The sequence below is a fragment of the Procambarus clarkii genome, chromosome 81, assembly GCF_040958095.1.
Source record: "Procambarus clarkii isolate CNS0578487 chromosome 81, FALCON_Pclarkii_2.0, whole genome shotgun sequence".
In the NCBI taxonomy this organism is placed as follows: Eukaryota; Metazoa; Arthropoda; class Malacostraca; order Decapoda; family Cambaridae; genus Procambarus; species Procambarus clarkii.
Window position 1 is genome coordinate 14,108,038 of NC_091230.1, and position 13,922 is coordinate 14,121,959.

Here is a 13,922-nt window from a genome sequence, read left to right on the forward strand (position 1 = left end):
CTGTGCGTAGGTGTGTGTGTGTGTGGGAAAAAAAGTTAGTAATTAGTTACAGTTGATTGATTGACAGTTGAGAGACGGGCCGACAGAGCAGAGCTCAACCCCCGCAAGAACAACTAGGTGAATACAACTAGGTGAATATACACACACCAATGATAGTAATACAGACAGGCAACATCGTGCTATATAACATTAAATATAATGTTTGGGTTCATTACGGAGGAGCAGAGGAGCTCGGGCTCCGGTGTCTCCAGACTGTGTCATTCATTTGGCTCATTGACTCCTAGCTTCATTACTGGCCCCGCTGCCCGTCCTAGCTGGCTGGCAAGTAGTTCCCTACGCGCACTAATTAACGCTACCACCTGCCCTCCACACGCATTATTATACATTCCACTGTCATAACGACGGAATCCCACTGGGAAAGATTGTTAATGTTTCTTAGAAAATGTTGTAATTACTGTTAATGCGAATTCAGTTTTAAATAGGAAGTATGAGTTGCAGTTATATATGTAGATAGCTTTTTTTTTCTTTTTTTATGTGACTTGGACGAAATGCTAATCAGGCCCATGGCCGAGACGCGACGTCCGATGGCCGTGGATCGAGGCTAAACAACATTTGGTCGAGCAATGATTGGTAAAGTTAATTTATGACCCCATGTGTTTGTTAGGTTCTTTGTTCCAGGTTGGGAGCCAGAGGCTTGGGGCTAGAGCCACACAAAACTTTGCAAGGTAACTTGTGGATGTATGGCGTGTGTCATCGGGTGTCAGGGGACCCTCATGCCCTTCATCAAGTTGTATTTGTTTCTCTAATGCGACAAGCAGTGAGGCCCATGAAGTTATGACCAGTGGGTTTGAGTGTCGGAAACAATATTTACCAACTTATCTCTCGCCTCTTATCAATCTTGACTTATCGTCGAAAAGTTGATTCACCATTACTCGAACATGTTTTGCTCACTGGGAGAGGCAACGGAAGGGTTAAAGGAGATAATGTGAGAGAAGGGGGAGGGGGAGAATGGAGAGAATGGAAGGTTGGGTGGGAGGGAGACCGTGAGGAAGGGGAGAGAGAATATGAATGGGGGAATAGGAATGGGAGAGAGGATGGAGGGGAAATGTGAGAATGGAAGGGAGTGAGTGAGACCCGGGCACCGCAAGATACTCCCTCTTAGTATACACAAAAGTAATCCAAAATCTTACGTTATCTACAATAATGGTGGTGCACAGGAAGGTGTGTGTGTGTGTGTGTGTGTGTGTGTGTGTGTGTGTGTGTGTGTGTGTGTGTGTGTGTGTGTGTGTGTGTGTGCGTGCGTGCGTGCGTGCTTGGTCGCTGGTTGGGGATGTGATGATGAGGCTGCTATAATGAGTGCTGTGGTGGTGACCGTGGTTTTGTGGTGAGGGGCTGTAGTGGTGGTGACTGTGATGGATATGGTGATGACTTGTAATGGTTGTGGTGGTGGTGATAATTGGGATGGTAATGGCTGTGATGCTGGTGACATGATTTAATGGCCGTGGTGGTAGTGGTAGGTGGCACTGGTAACAGAGGTGGTGGTAGTGGCGACAATGGTGGTTGGGACAGTGGTAGTGGTGGTGGTAATAGAGTGATCGATGCTGGAGATCACGGGGCACTAGTCTGGGCTTCCAGGTGCCACCCTGTTGATCTCCGGTTGTCGAACCTGGAGTAATTGAATTTTCCCACCAGCCTCCGGATTCTTCATCTCGACAAATTTGACTTTTTTCCCCTCAGACGTCATGTTTTTATAAATCTTTTTATTTTTTTTATTTTTTCCACTGAAAAGTTTATAATTTCCATTCCAATCAAATCAAAAAGTAAATTAATTATCCCAAGTTTTTGCGATGCTTAGTAAGCACACAAAAACCTCTCTCTCACTGTGAAATCAATTTTAATCAGAAAATAGCTGCTGTTTACTCCATAGTATTTAAATTATATTTTAATTTCCATGTACAGAATACAAAAAAAGTATGTATCTCAAATCCAGTACTACGTACGTCTCTCTAGCTTGACAGCACTTTATCATTCATTGGTCTATCAATGTCACACCTACGGTGTTTGTATCTGTTTATTTACAACTCCGCAACAAGTGGACACATTGTGCAATAAACACCATCAATACATTCGATATAACAAATACAGTCACTGAAAGGGGTGTCGACGAGATACATGAAGACCTCTTAGGAATCGCTGCCAGCGGACCTTAAGATTATGGCTCTTGAGGGAAAAAAGAACCAGACTAATCCTCATCTGTAACATACAACAAAAATCTACAACTCAAAATTACCTGTGGCACATAATTACTCAAAATTAATCGGCAAATAAGACAATTTGTTGGGAGCCAGCAATATTCTGCACCCGTGAATCCTTGACTATGTTTAATGTCCCGTGACACACACAGACCCAAGTGTTCTCTTTATATATAAAACTCTAAAGAGCGATATACTAATCTTCACTTCAAACGCTTCCTTGAGGGCTGAAACAGAACCTGTGAACACCACACAAGAAATTGATATTGCAAGAGTGCGACTCAACCATAACAGAAATACAATGCAAATAAATGGCCCTAAAATGTGGAATTGTCCTTAAAAGTGGCATTAAAGGATGAACTTCTCTCTCGGCCAATTCAGAAGAGAAACTAAGAATTTCCAAATTAATATCATGACAAAAAACTTTCCCTCATCCTAAGTAACTCAATTCGTGTTCTACTGATAATTTTTGCTAATGTTTCAGATTCTATACTAAAATAATCTATGCCTCTCATCATAACCATTTAACATCTGTATATCACTTACTAAATTTATTTAACAATTCATATATATATTATCTAATTGTTTAGTGTAAGGATGCCACTGTTCACCTAGCAGTAACTAGATACCTGGGAGTTAGACAGCTGCTACGGGCTACTTCATGGAGGTGTGTAACAAAACACACCCGCTCCTCGACCACGGCCTAGTCGAGGACCGGGCCGCGGGGACGCTAAGCCCCGAAATCATCTCAAGAAAACCTAGCTTATCCTGACCTAACACATCCTGTCCTAACACAACCTAACTTGTCCTAACCTAACATATCCTTACCTAACTACACACAAAGACACATTATGAACGAGGGACTAGCCTCGTCATAACTAAATTCTAAATTATTATCTGTTGTAAGCCCACGACTAATCCAAAAATAAATTTGCATACCATTGCCTGGCTTACGTTGATACTTCAGTTTGATCATTTTGAAGCAAGATGTGGCATACAAGTTTCTAAACATGTTTTGGGTTGGCCAGTAAATGTTTGAATACGACAGTATATGCAAATTTGCCTCACAGTATAATAACCAAGATTTACAGGCATAGCTGGTCACTGTTGACTTGTTAAGTAATTTGCATGTTGCATCAGCAAGGGTGAAGCTAATAAAGTATACAAATGTACCTATTTGCATAAATTGTCTTTAAAAGGTAGAATATATGTCATTTGCATATTCTGTTTTAACATGTTGCATGCAGGGTATATATTTACACACTTATTTGTAGTAGAATTGAGCAACCAGCCATCCCTGTAAATATCTTTAGAAAAAATGAGAACGTTTATGTAGATGAGATCCTCAATAAGTGAGAAAACTGTTATGGTTGAATTCAACAAATTCAGTCAACTGATAAGACGCTGCCACATACAGATTATCAACATCGATATCCAAAGTACCGGCAGCCAGTATGCAGACTATGTATAATTTCTTGAGAATGTTCATAGCATTAATGTAAAAAGTTAACTGTGTATTCTACAATTGCCATAATAACTTAGATGTAGTTAGTACGAAGAAAATCATTTCAAGATGATCTGTAAACACTGTCTAAAGTGCTTGGAGGCCAGCTCGGCAGCTCTTTATATCAGCAGTCTGTTACTGGACATGGAGAGGAACAAGCTGGCTCTGTGCGGCTGTTAATTCCTCTTAACCGGCCCCTTAATGTCTTTTCAGGTATGCAGGATTAATGTCAGGCATCGCTAGGCATTTACTGTTGAATATACTGTGATAATTGAATTATACCGAGTATATAGATAATTTAGTGAAACATAAATTTTGTAATTTAATTATGTCCTGTTTTATTGTTGGTTGTACCACTTAAAGTCAGTGATGGATATTAGGTTAATAGTGTCCATTGCCACCGTTCTCTAGGCTGGATCAATTAAATTCGCTGACACTATGTATCTTCTTTTTGTGTATTTATTGTTGATCTCAGCACTTGTTCCCTGAGTACCTCTGTTGATAGTTACCATTCTCCTTCAATCATCCATAATCTTTGAAATACGAAGCTTTTAGTAAAGTACAAATTTTCCTCAGCCTAGACTGATGTGGGGGCAACAGACCAACATAGTGGGAGATCACAAGTAACAGGTAACAACAGACCAACATAGTGGGAGATCACAAGTAACAGGTAACAACAGACCAACATAGTGGGAGATCACAAGTAACAGGTAACAACAGACCAACATAGTGGGAGATCACAAGTAACAGGTAACAACAGACCAACATAGTGGGAGATCACAAGTAACAGGTAACAACAGACCAACATAGTGGGAGATCACAAGTAACAGGTAACAACAGACCAACATAGTGGGAGATCACAAGTAACAGGTAACAACAGACCAACATAGTGGGAGATCACAAGTAACAGGTAACAACAGACCAACATAGTGGGAGATCACAAGTAACAGGTAACAACAGACCAACATAGTGGGAGATCACAAGTAACAGGTAACAACAGACCAACATAGTGGGAGATCACAAGTAACAGGTAACAACAGACCAACATAGTGGGAGATCACAAGTAACAGGTAACAACAGACCAACATAGTGGGAGATCACAAGTAACAGGTAACAACAGACCAACATAGTGGGAGATCACAAGTAACAGGTAACAACAGACCAACATAGTGGGAGATCACAAGTAACAGGTAACAACAGACCAACATAGTGGGAGATCACAAGTAACAGGTACCAACAGACCAACATAGTGGCAGATCACAAGTAACAGGTAACAACAGACCAACATAGTGGCAGATCACAAGTAACAGGTAACAACAGACCAACATAGTGGCAGATCACAAGTAACAGGTAACAACAGACCAACATAGTGGCAGATCACAAGTAACAGGTAACAACAGACCAACATAGTGGCAGATCACAAGTAACAGGTAACAACACACAAACTCGTAACATGTCTAAAAAGCCATTTCCGGAATATTTATTAAAAGAGTGATTAAACACTATAGCCGTGTTGTAGCAACTGTCCTCCTAATAGCATGTCGCATTTTGACGTATAGTCTACCTAAGGTTGAAAATGGTAGTGGCTCACGAAATAGACATACTTTCCCATTTTCTGATTTTGGGTCCTCTTGTAGGTTAGGATAAGGCACTGCTACAGTTTCTTGACGTTGGGAAACCTTAGGCGGTCGGGCTGGTTGTAGAGGAAGTCCTCTTACCTAATACTATAGAGTGCCACCGGCCCATCTCAAAATAACACAGCCTTTGGGATCTATATCCAAATAGCTTCGCTACGCCATGAACCTGTATCCTCATAAAGCACGATCCAATTAGCTTCTCACATCAACAATTCCTTGGTAAGGAATCGTTGATCATACAACCCACGAATTAGTCATGATTGTTTTAGGTACATAGAATATTAAATGAACTATCAGGTGGTTGAAATTTCATCGGCACATATTTAGCTCAAGAACTGTGAACCTCAATATTAGTTTAGCGAAGCAGATCAAAGCACTGATGAATTGGTTTCTGCATTTTTTCTATATCTTTCTACATGTGTACAATCAGTTTCTTAAAGCACATAGATATTTCATAAATAACTCGACAAACACGTCACTTGACAAAGGTCTTGGAGGAATCCAAGCGTCCTTTCTTTCATTATATTACACACGTGGGCCGTGTTATTGCGTCACTTTATACTGACATACTCTTTATAGTTCATAACAGCATTAAGGATTCTGGATGAGGTCTATAAAGTACTGAAATATAGTCCTTTATCCTCTAGTGAAGCTGTTCGATCGGTGTTCCAATATGGTGGCCAAATTTCGTAGGCAACACCACCCGATTTCCTCAGCGATAGAAAGAAAACGGAACTACCACCTGTTTACCTCAGCAGCGGATCTTGGCGAGCGCTCCAGCGACGCCCAGCAAGACTCTGTCACTCGAGTGGGGAAGAGATGCTGCTCACCTCCTGTGATTACTGTCTACAAGCTCGAAATTCACGACCAACTCTGCTGGGCAGGCACCCTTATTGCCTCAAATTCTATCTGACTTGGCTCATCTGCAGCGGAAAAGCCTCTTCCGATACAATTGACTTTGTTAGGGAACGTTTTGGTGGCACGGGTGAAGTCTCCTTCCTCCCCCACACCCATCCCACCTCCTTCCCAGGCCTCTCCCACCTCTTCCCAGGCCTCTCCCACCCCTTCCCAGGCCTCTCCCACCCCTCCCCAGGCCTCTCCCACCCCTTCCCAGGCCTCTCCCACCCCTCCCCAGGCCTCTCCCACCCCTCCCCAGGCCTCTCCCACCCCTTCCCAGGCCTCTCCCACCCCTCCCCAGGCCTCTCCCACCCCTCCCCAGGCCTCTCCCACCCCTTCCCAGGCCTCTCCCACCCCTCCCCAGGCCTCTCCCACCCCTTCCCAGGCCTCTCCCACCCCTTCCCAGGCCTCTCCCACCCCTCCCCAGGCCTCTCCCACCCCTTCCCAGGCCTCTCCCACCCCTCCCCAGGCCTCTCCCTCCCCTTCCCAGGCCTCTCCCACCCATCCCCAGGCCTCTCCCACCCCTCCCCAGGCCTCTCCCACCCCTCCCCAGGCCTCTCCTCCCCTTCCCCCTTACCACCAGCCACCGTGGAAATAGGGAAGTGAGGATGTTCTGTTTTTGTGTTGTCTTTGTTAGTGATCATTGTTCCTGACTAGTTTTGTTAAGGTCATTGTTGTATTGGTAAAGATGGTCTGTTCCTGCGTCTTGAAGGCTCTCGTCTGGGACGGTCTTGCAACTCTGTGTCTGGGAGTTATGTTGTTTCTTCTGTGTTTTTGTTTCCGTTGTTGGTGAAGGTTACTTTTGCTGCTCTGCAACTGTCTTTGTTTCTGGTTATTGTCTTGTTTTCAACTGCTCTATTGTTTTGTTTCATTGCCTCGTGGTGATTTAACGCTTGTTTTTGGATGCCTTGCTGTCGTGTTTTTTTTTTGTTCTGTTATTTTTGCTGTTGTTCTTTCTGTGGCGTCTAAAGTCCACTACGGGCTCACCATAGCCCGTGCTACTTGGAACTTTTTGTTCCGAGTAGCTGAATCTAAAACAACAACGTCTATACAGGTGTTTCTCATCATGTCACAGCTGCTGGTCCTCATGTTGTCGTACACGTTTCTCCTCATTTCTCAGCCGCTTCTGCCTCTCATCTTTCCCGATCTCTTATCTCGTCTTTCTAATGCCACTCTAATTTTCTTGGTTCTCATCTCCGTTTTCCGTCTTGCTTCGCCTATGTTGTAAAGATTATCATTCGGTGATCCAGTTTAAGCAGTGTTTGGCGGGTGGTGACACTGGGCAGCCACGACGCTCATACTGTGGCTCCGGGAACCTCAGAGGCAACATAGGATTCCTGTTCGTAAAGTTACAGTGACTGAAACTGACCCGATAATTGACAAACAAGATGATGGGACAGATTATCATACGTCACATTTTCAAGACCTGTTACATAAAAAAGAATCTTCATGTTGACCAGACCACACACTAGAAATTGAAGGGACGACGACGTTTCGGTCCGTCCTGGACCATTCTCAAGTCGATTGTTCGTCGACCATTCAACAATCGACTTGAGAATGGTCCAGGACGGACCGAAACGTCGTCGTCCCTTCAATTTCTAGTGTGTGGTCTGGTCAACATACTTCAGCCACGTTATTGTGACTCATCGCCTGCACAAGAATCTTCATAATTAAAGGTTTCCTAAAGGCTGAGTTGCAAGTGTTCTCACTGGTTGTTGTAGGGGAATGAAATATGTAATGGAATATGGAATAATATATATTCACGTTCACTTTGGTTTAAAGGTTTGGCTCTAAAACAGAGAAACACACTGATGTACTAAATACGTATTATTAAACTCCACGACTGACCAACATTATATAAATATAAAAATTTGTATTTGTACGTTAAATTGTAAATTGGGTACTTTCAGTCAAACTTGATACATTTTTGGCCATAATTTTGATAACATTTTTGGCCATAATTTTGATACATTCATTAAAATACTTTTGGCAAGAGTAAGTGAAGGTATTATGAGCTGTGTGTGAAGTAGCCAGACCTTCACACACTTGCTACTCCTTCCCATTTCTCACGCCATTTTCAACTTCTTTTTCCACCCCCTCATTTCCTTCCCCTCACCCCCCCCCTCTTCACCTCACTACCCTACCTCTCCGCCTCACCCCCTCTCCTATCTTTCTCCCCCTCATCAACTTTTCTCCGATCCCTGTTTCTTCACTTCCCCCAGTCATCTCCTCTCCTCTTTCTTATGCTGGGCTTCCCTTCTCTCCTATCACTTCACGTCTCTCCCCTCCAATTTCTCCCAATCTCCTCCGCCTCCCGCCATCCTATGTCTCCCCTCCTATCTCTCTCCATCTCCCCGCCTCTCTCCCCACACGGCCCAGGAGACGCCCAGACTTGACTCAAACAGATAACCTTATCAAAGGGAATTTTGATACTTCCTCGTTTCTGTTGGTGTAGGAGAACGGGAGGTGTAGTGGGGTGTAAGATGGAGGGGGGTGTAAGATGGAGGGGGTGTAAGATGGAGGGGGTGTAAATGGAAGGGGTGTAAGAGGGAAGGGGTGGAAGAGGGAGAGGCGCATGTGGGAGGGGGGAGGAGAACAGACACCTCACCACATACAGGGAACCAGGAACAATTAACAAGAGCTCACTTGACAAGGATGACTTACTACAACAATGTGTAGCATGTTGTCTTATATATTGACTATATGGGGTACCTAGTTGGGCCCTGGCAACAAGGACAGGGTAAGGGAGAGAGGAAGGGAAGAGATAAAGGAAAAGAGAGAGAGAAAGAGATCGGGACATCCCCCGGTACCCGATCTATTGGTATACAAATAATTTAATTTAGTGTCCCTCTAAAGAAAAAAACTGCCATGCTTAACACATACTAAATTACAACATTGGCATCAATATACACATCTTGCATAATAAACTTATTCACCGGCATTCAGTTACAATAAAAACTTTTAATTATTTTATTTGTATTTATCTGATGAGAATTTATTATTTGGTCATTCATTTGATCAGTCTGTATTAACACGCACTCGTAATTGTCAGTGTGTGTATTTACTATTTGTGTCTGCAGAATCCAGTTGTTAGCTCTTGGACCCCGCCTTTCTAACCAATCTCTTTTTCCACTATTATGCCTATTACATATATTTCCTAACATACACATACACATCCCCAGGAAGCAGCCCGTAGCAGATGTGTAACTCCCAGCTACCTAGTTAATGTTAGATGAACAGATGAACCAGACCTGAAAGAAACTCTGCCCATTTGTTTCCGCCTCCGCCGGGAATCGAACCATTAGGACTACGACCCCCAAGCGCTGTCTACTCAGCCGCAAGGCCCCTGCGTGTGTGTGTACTCACCTAATTGAGCTCTGGCTCTTCGGTCCCCGCCTCTCAAGAGTCAATCAACTGGTGTACAGATTCCTGTGTGTGTGTGTGTGTGTGTGTGTGTGTGTGTGTGTGTGTGTGTGTGTGTGTGTGTGTGTGTGTGTGTGTGTGTGTGTGTGTCAGAATCGTGTTTGAGTCAAGGTGTTATGTCTGTCTACCTGTGTGTTTGCCAGTGTGTCGTTTTTGTACAAGGACAAAACTGTAACAACGATAGCCTTCACAAAGCAAAGGTCCTATACAGTAATAACTGTAACCTAACCTTTCTAAATCAAGGACACAATACAGTAGCCTCCTTAGAGCAAGGACACAATACAGTAGCCTCCTTAGAGCAAGGACACAATACAGTATCCTCCTTAGAGCAAGGACACAATACAGTAGCCTCCTTAATGCAAAGACACAATACAGTAGCCTCCTTGGAGCAAGGACACAATACAGTAGCCTCCTTGGAGCAAGGACACAATACAGTAGCCTCCTTGGAGCAAGGACACAATACAGTAGCCTCCTTGGAGCAAGGACACAATACAGTAGCCTCCTTGGAGCAAGGACACAATACAGTAGCCTCCTTAGAGCAAGGACACAATACAGTAGCCTCCTTGGAGCAAGGACACAATACAGTAGCTTCTTTAATGCAAAGACACAATGCACAACAGAACATACACCATTTCTTCTGCAAAATATTTCTTGTATGTTATCTGTATATTCCTTGACAATTTTGTTTGTCCTCAGTAGTTCAAGAATACAACTTCCACACTCCCAGAGAGCTGATATATATGTATATATATATATATATATATATGTATGTATATATATATATATATATATATATATATATATATATATATATATATATATATATATATATATATATATATATATATATATATGTCGTACCTAGTAGCCAGAACGCACTTCTTAGCCTACTATAAAAGGCCCGATTTGCCTAATAAGCCAAGTTTTCCTGAATTAATATATTTTCTATATTTTTTTTCTTATCAAATGATAAAGCTACCCATTTCATTATGTATGAGTTCAATTTTTTTTTATTGGAGTTAAAATTAACGTAGATATATGACCGAACCTAACCAACCCTACCTAACCTAACCAAACCTATCTTTATAGGTTAGGTTAGGTTAGGTAGCCGAAAATGTTAGGTTAGGTTAGGTTAGGTAGTCGAAAAAACATTATTTCATGAAAACTTGGCTTATTAGGCAAATCGGGCCTTGCATAGTTGGCTGAGAAGTGCGTTCTGGCTATTAGGTACGACATATATATATATATATATATATTTATATATATTGAAGATGTATTTCCTCCTTCCTGGAAATATATTTCCCGGAAGAAATATTTTTATATAACATGAATATATCTCTGTTTAGGCCTAACCTGAGGGCAACAATTTATTTTTCTGCCTCACGCCGCCTCAAAGAATTCCTTTCCCCAATCTAATTCCTTCTGATTTTTCAGTCGACTAACTGAACTAGTTAAGAGCTTCGAACAAAATCCCCGGATGTTGTTCTCTGTTGATGCGGTTTGCAAAACACGAAAGATTTTTTTTTCTTCTTTTGTCCTATTGTTTTTTTCCTGTCTCGCTTTGCCACAACAATTGATACAATTTGATGGCGCTTTTGAATGCAACCTTTGTTGGAAGTCGTTGAACCAGATCATCAAAGTATGCCTTCGGAGGTAATTTCACACCCTGGTGTTTCCCCCGGTCGCGTTCCGCGTGTGGTGGAGACAGACGAGTTTGTGGCGGTGGTTCGTGGTGCGGTCTGGTGGTTTGTGATGCGTAATACGTGAAATGATGTTTGTGATTAGTAATGGCGCCGAATGCGAATGGTGGTTCGTGCGGTACCGCGCTGCTGTCTGGTCTGTGGTGTGTAATGCGTGAGACCACTCTTATTATCTTAATTACAATGGAAAGAACGTTTGAGAGGGTTGAACGGCCCTATTGTTTCCTTGCTGTTCAGTTGGCAGAACGTGAAATGTACGAATGTCTTGATCGTTGGTTTGTCGAGGTGATAGTTTGCCTGTTGTTGTTTCAGATTTAGCTACTCAGAACGAAGTGTCCATGTAGCACGGGCTATGGTGAGCCCGTAAACAAAGTTTACGGTTTTACGATAGTTTACGATAGTTTACGATAGTTTGCAGTAATAAACACGTTCCAAGATGCTGTAGGTTCAGTCCGTTCACTTGATTCGCTGCTCTGTAAACACTCCTCCCTCTTGCCCTAACCAAAAGTGCCAACCCAAGTAATAAACCTAACTCCTCGAGTCCGATACATAGGAAACGTGAATATATGAGAGCCGTTACTTTCCTAACATTGAATATCCCAGGCTGAAAGTTTCAGTTGGACAGCAGATAGGTGTCTCTGGAATCCTACCTTATTACAGGGTGCTGGTGGCTCAGTAGGCAGAGCAGCGGCCTTTTGTTTATGTGGTCTGCTGTGGTTCGAGGCTCCAATGGTCCAAAGTGAATGAATATATTACATAATTTTTCATTGCATTAAGGATTTCAATTTATAAAACCGCTTAATTGATCAGTGGAAATTTGCTATCGCTGGATTTTTCATTTTATATCAACTTCAACATGAGAATTTTTGTTCCTCGATGTTTTGCAACATAAATATTGCTTTTAAATGTAATATCTAAAAAATTAATTATACTTTATTTAACGATATACATTTCCGGCTGTAATTTGTTGGGATTGTAACTAATTTACTTTTCATTCAAAATCAAAGTAATCTCTAGAAAACATGACAGCCCAATTATTTTCCATGATTAACTCAGTGTAATTGGCTCGAGAAGAGGGAACAATCCAACCTCGCTCGTTGTGTAGTGCAAAGTCATTTAGTGTTGTGATAATGACCCATACAGCTATTGTATTTGTGCTCCTCTTTATGATTGGGTTTACGGCAACGTTGGGTTCATTGGGTTTATGGCAAGGTTCTTTTTCCTGCTCTTGTCTCGTGTTTGGTGTTTCGTTTAGTCCCTCGTCGCTAATTGGTGTATTGTCCGTTGTTCAATCATCTCATTATTGTGCCGACAGAGACTTGTTCCTATATCAAGGATGAATTGTTCTTGTACCAAGGATGAATTGTTCTTGTGCCAAGGATGAATTGTTCTTGTACCAAGGATGAATTGTTCTTGTGCCAAGGATGAATTGTTCTTGTGCCAAGGATGAATTGTTCTTGTGCCAAGGATGAATTGTTCTTGTACCAAGGATGAATTGTTCTTGTACCAAGGACGAATTGTTCTTGTGCCAAGGATGAATTGTTCTTGTATCAAGGATGAATTGTTCTTGTACCAAGGATGAATTGTTCTTGTACCAAGGATGAATTGTTCTTGTACCAAGGATGAATTGTTCTTGTGCCAAGGACGAATTGTTCTTGTACCAAGGATGAATTGTTCTTGTGCCAAGGATGAATTGTTCTTGTGCCAAGGACAACTTGGTGTTTTAAATTAACAGCTTCTTGTTGTACGAAAATGTTATTGTTCTTGTATGGAGATGGAATTATTGTTGTACGAAGATGCAACTGTTCCTGTACGAAGATGTCAGTCTTCGTACAGGAACAGCCATGAACGGCTGTCAGCCATGAACGGCTGACTAACACCCTGTACGGGTGTTAGTCAGCCGTTCATGGAACATTGTTCCTGAACGAAGATGCGAAAGTTCCTGTATAAAGATGGAATTGTTCATGTACGAAGGTAGAATTCTTGAACGACAGTGTCCCAGTAGTTAGCAGTCATTATTAGTGCTGTTTTAAAGTTATTATTTAATCCTTAGTACATAATAAAATTTTGATGTGAGTGGACTCTCCTCAGGTATTTTAGTTTAACTTCTCTCAATAACCTGTGTTAGAGTAACTACATCCTTCAAGAGAACCAAGTACACGGCTTTACAGTCCCAGTGAAGTAGAGACTGCAGTCTACAGTGTACCTGAGACGGGCCTCGTGGCGCAATGGTAGCGCGTCTGACTCCAGATCAGAAGGCTGGGTGTTCGAGTCACTCCGGGGTCATGTGTTTATGCCTGGTCGACGACCGGGCCGCGGGGACGCTAAGCCCCGGAAGCACCTCAAGGTAAGGTACACTTCAATGGTGTATCTACAGCTAAGTGCTAACCTATTTAGTTTGTATTTTGATTTTATGGTATTCTGTAGTGTCTTATATCTTTAGATTCCCCACATCGATGTGATTATGATTGTTTCGTTTTATAGTCAAATATTCGTATAATTTGCAATT

At 42.2% G+C, this 13,922-nt stretch overlaps 1 non-coding gene across 1 annotated transcript; it reads left to right on the top strand.

Moving 5' to 3' along the window:
* Window positions 1–13,627: 13,627 nt before the first annotated feature.
* TRNAW-CCA (transfer RNA tryptophan (anticodon CCA)) lies at window positions 13,628–13,699 on the top strand. The gene has a single exon. It is a non-coding gene; the product is annotated as a tRNA-Trp (tRNA).
* The last annotated feature ends 223 nt before the right edge of the window (window positions 13,700–13,922 follow it).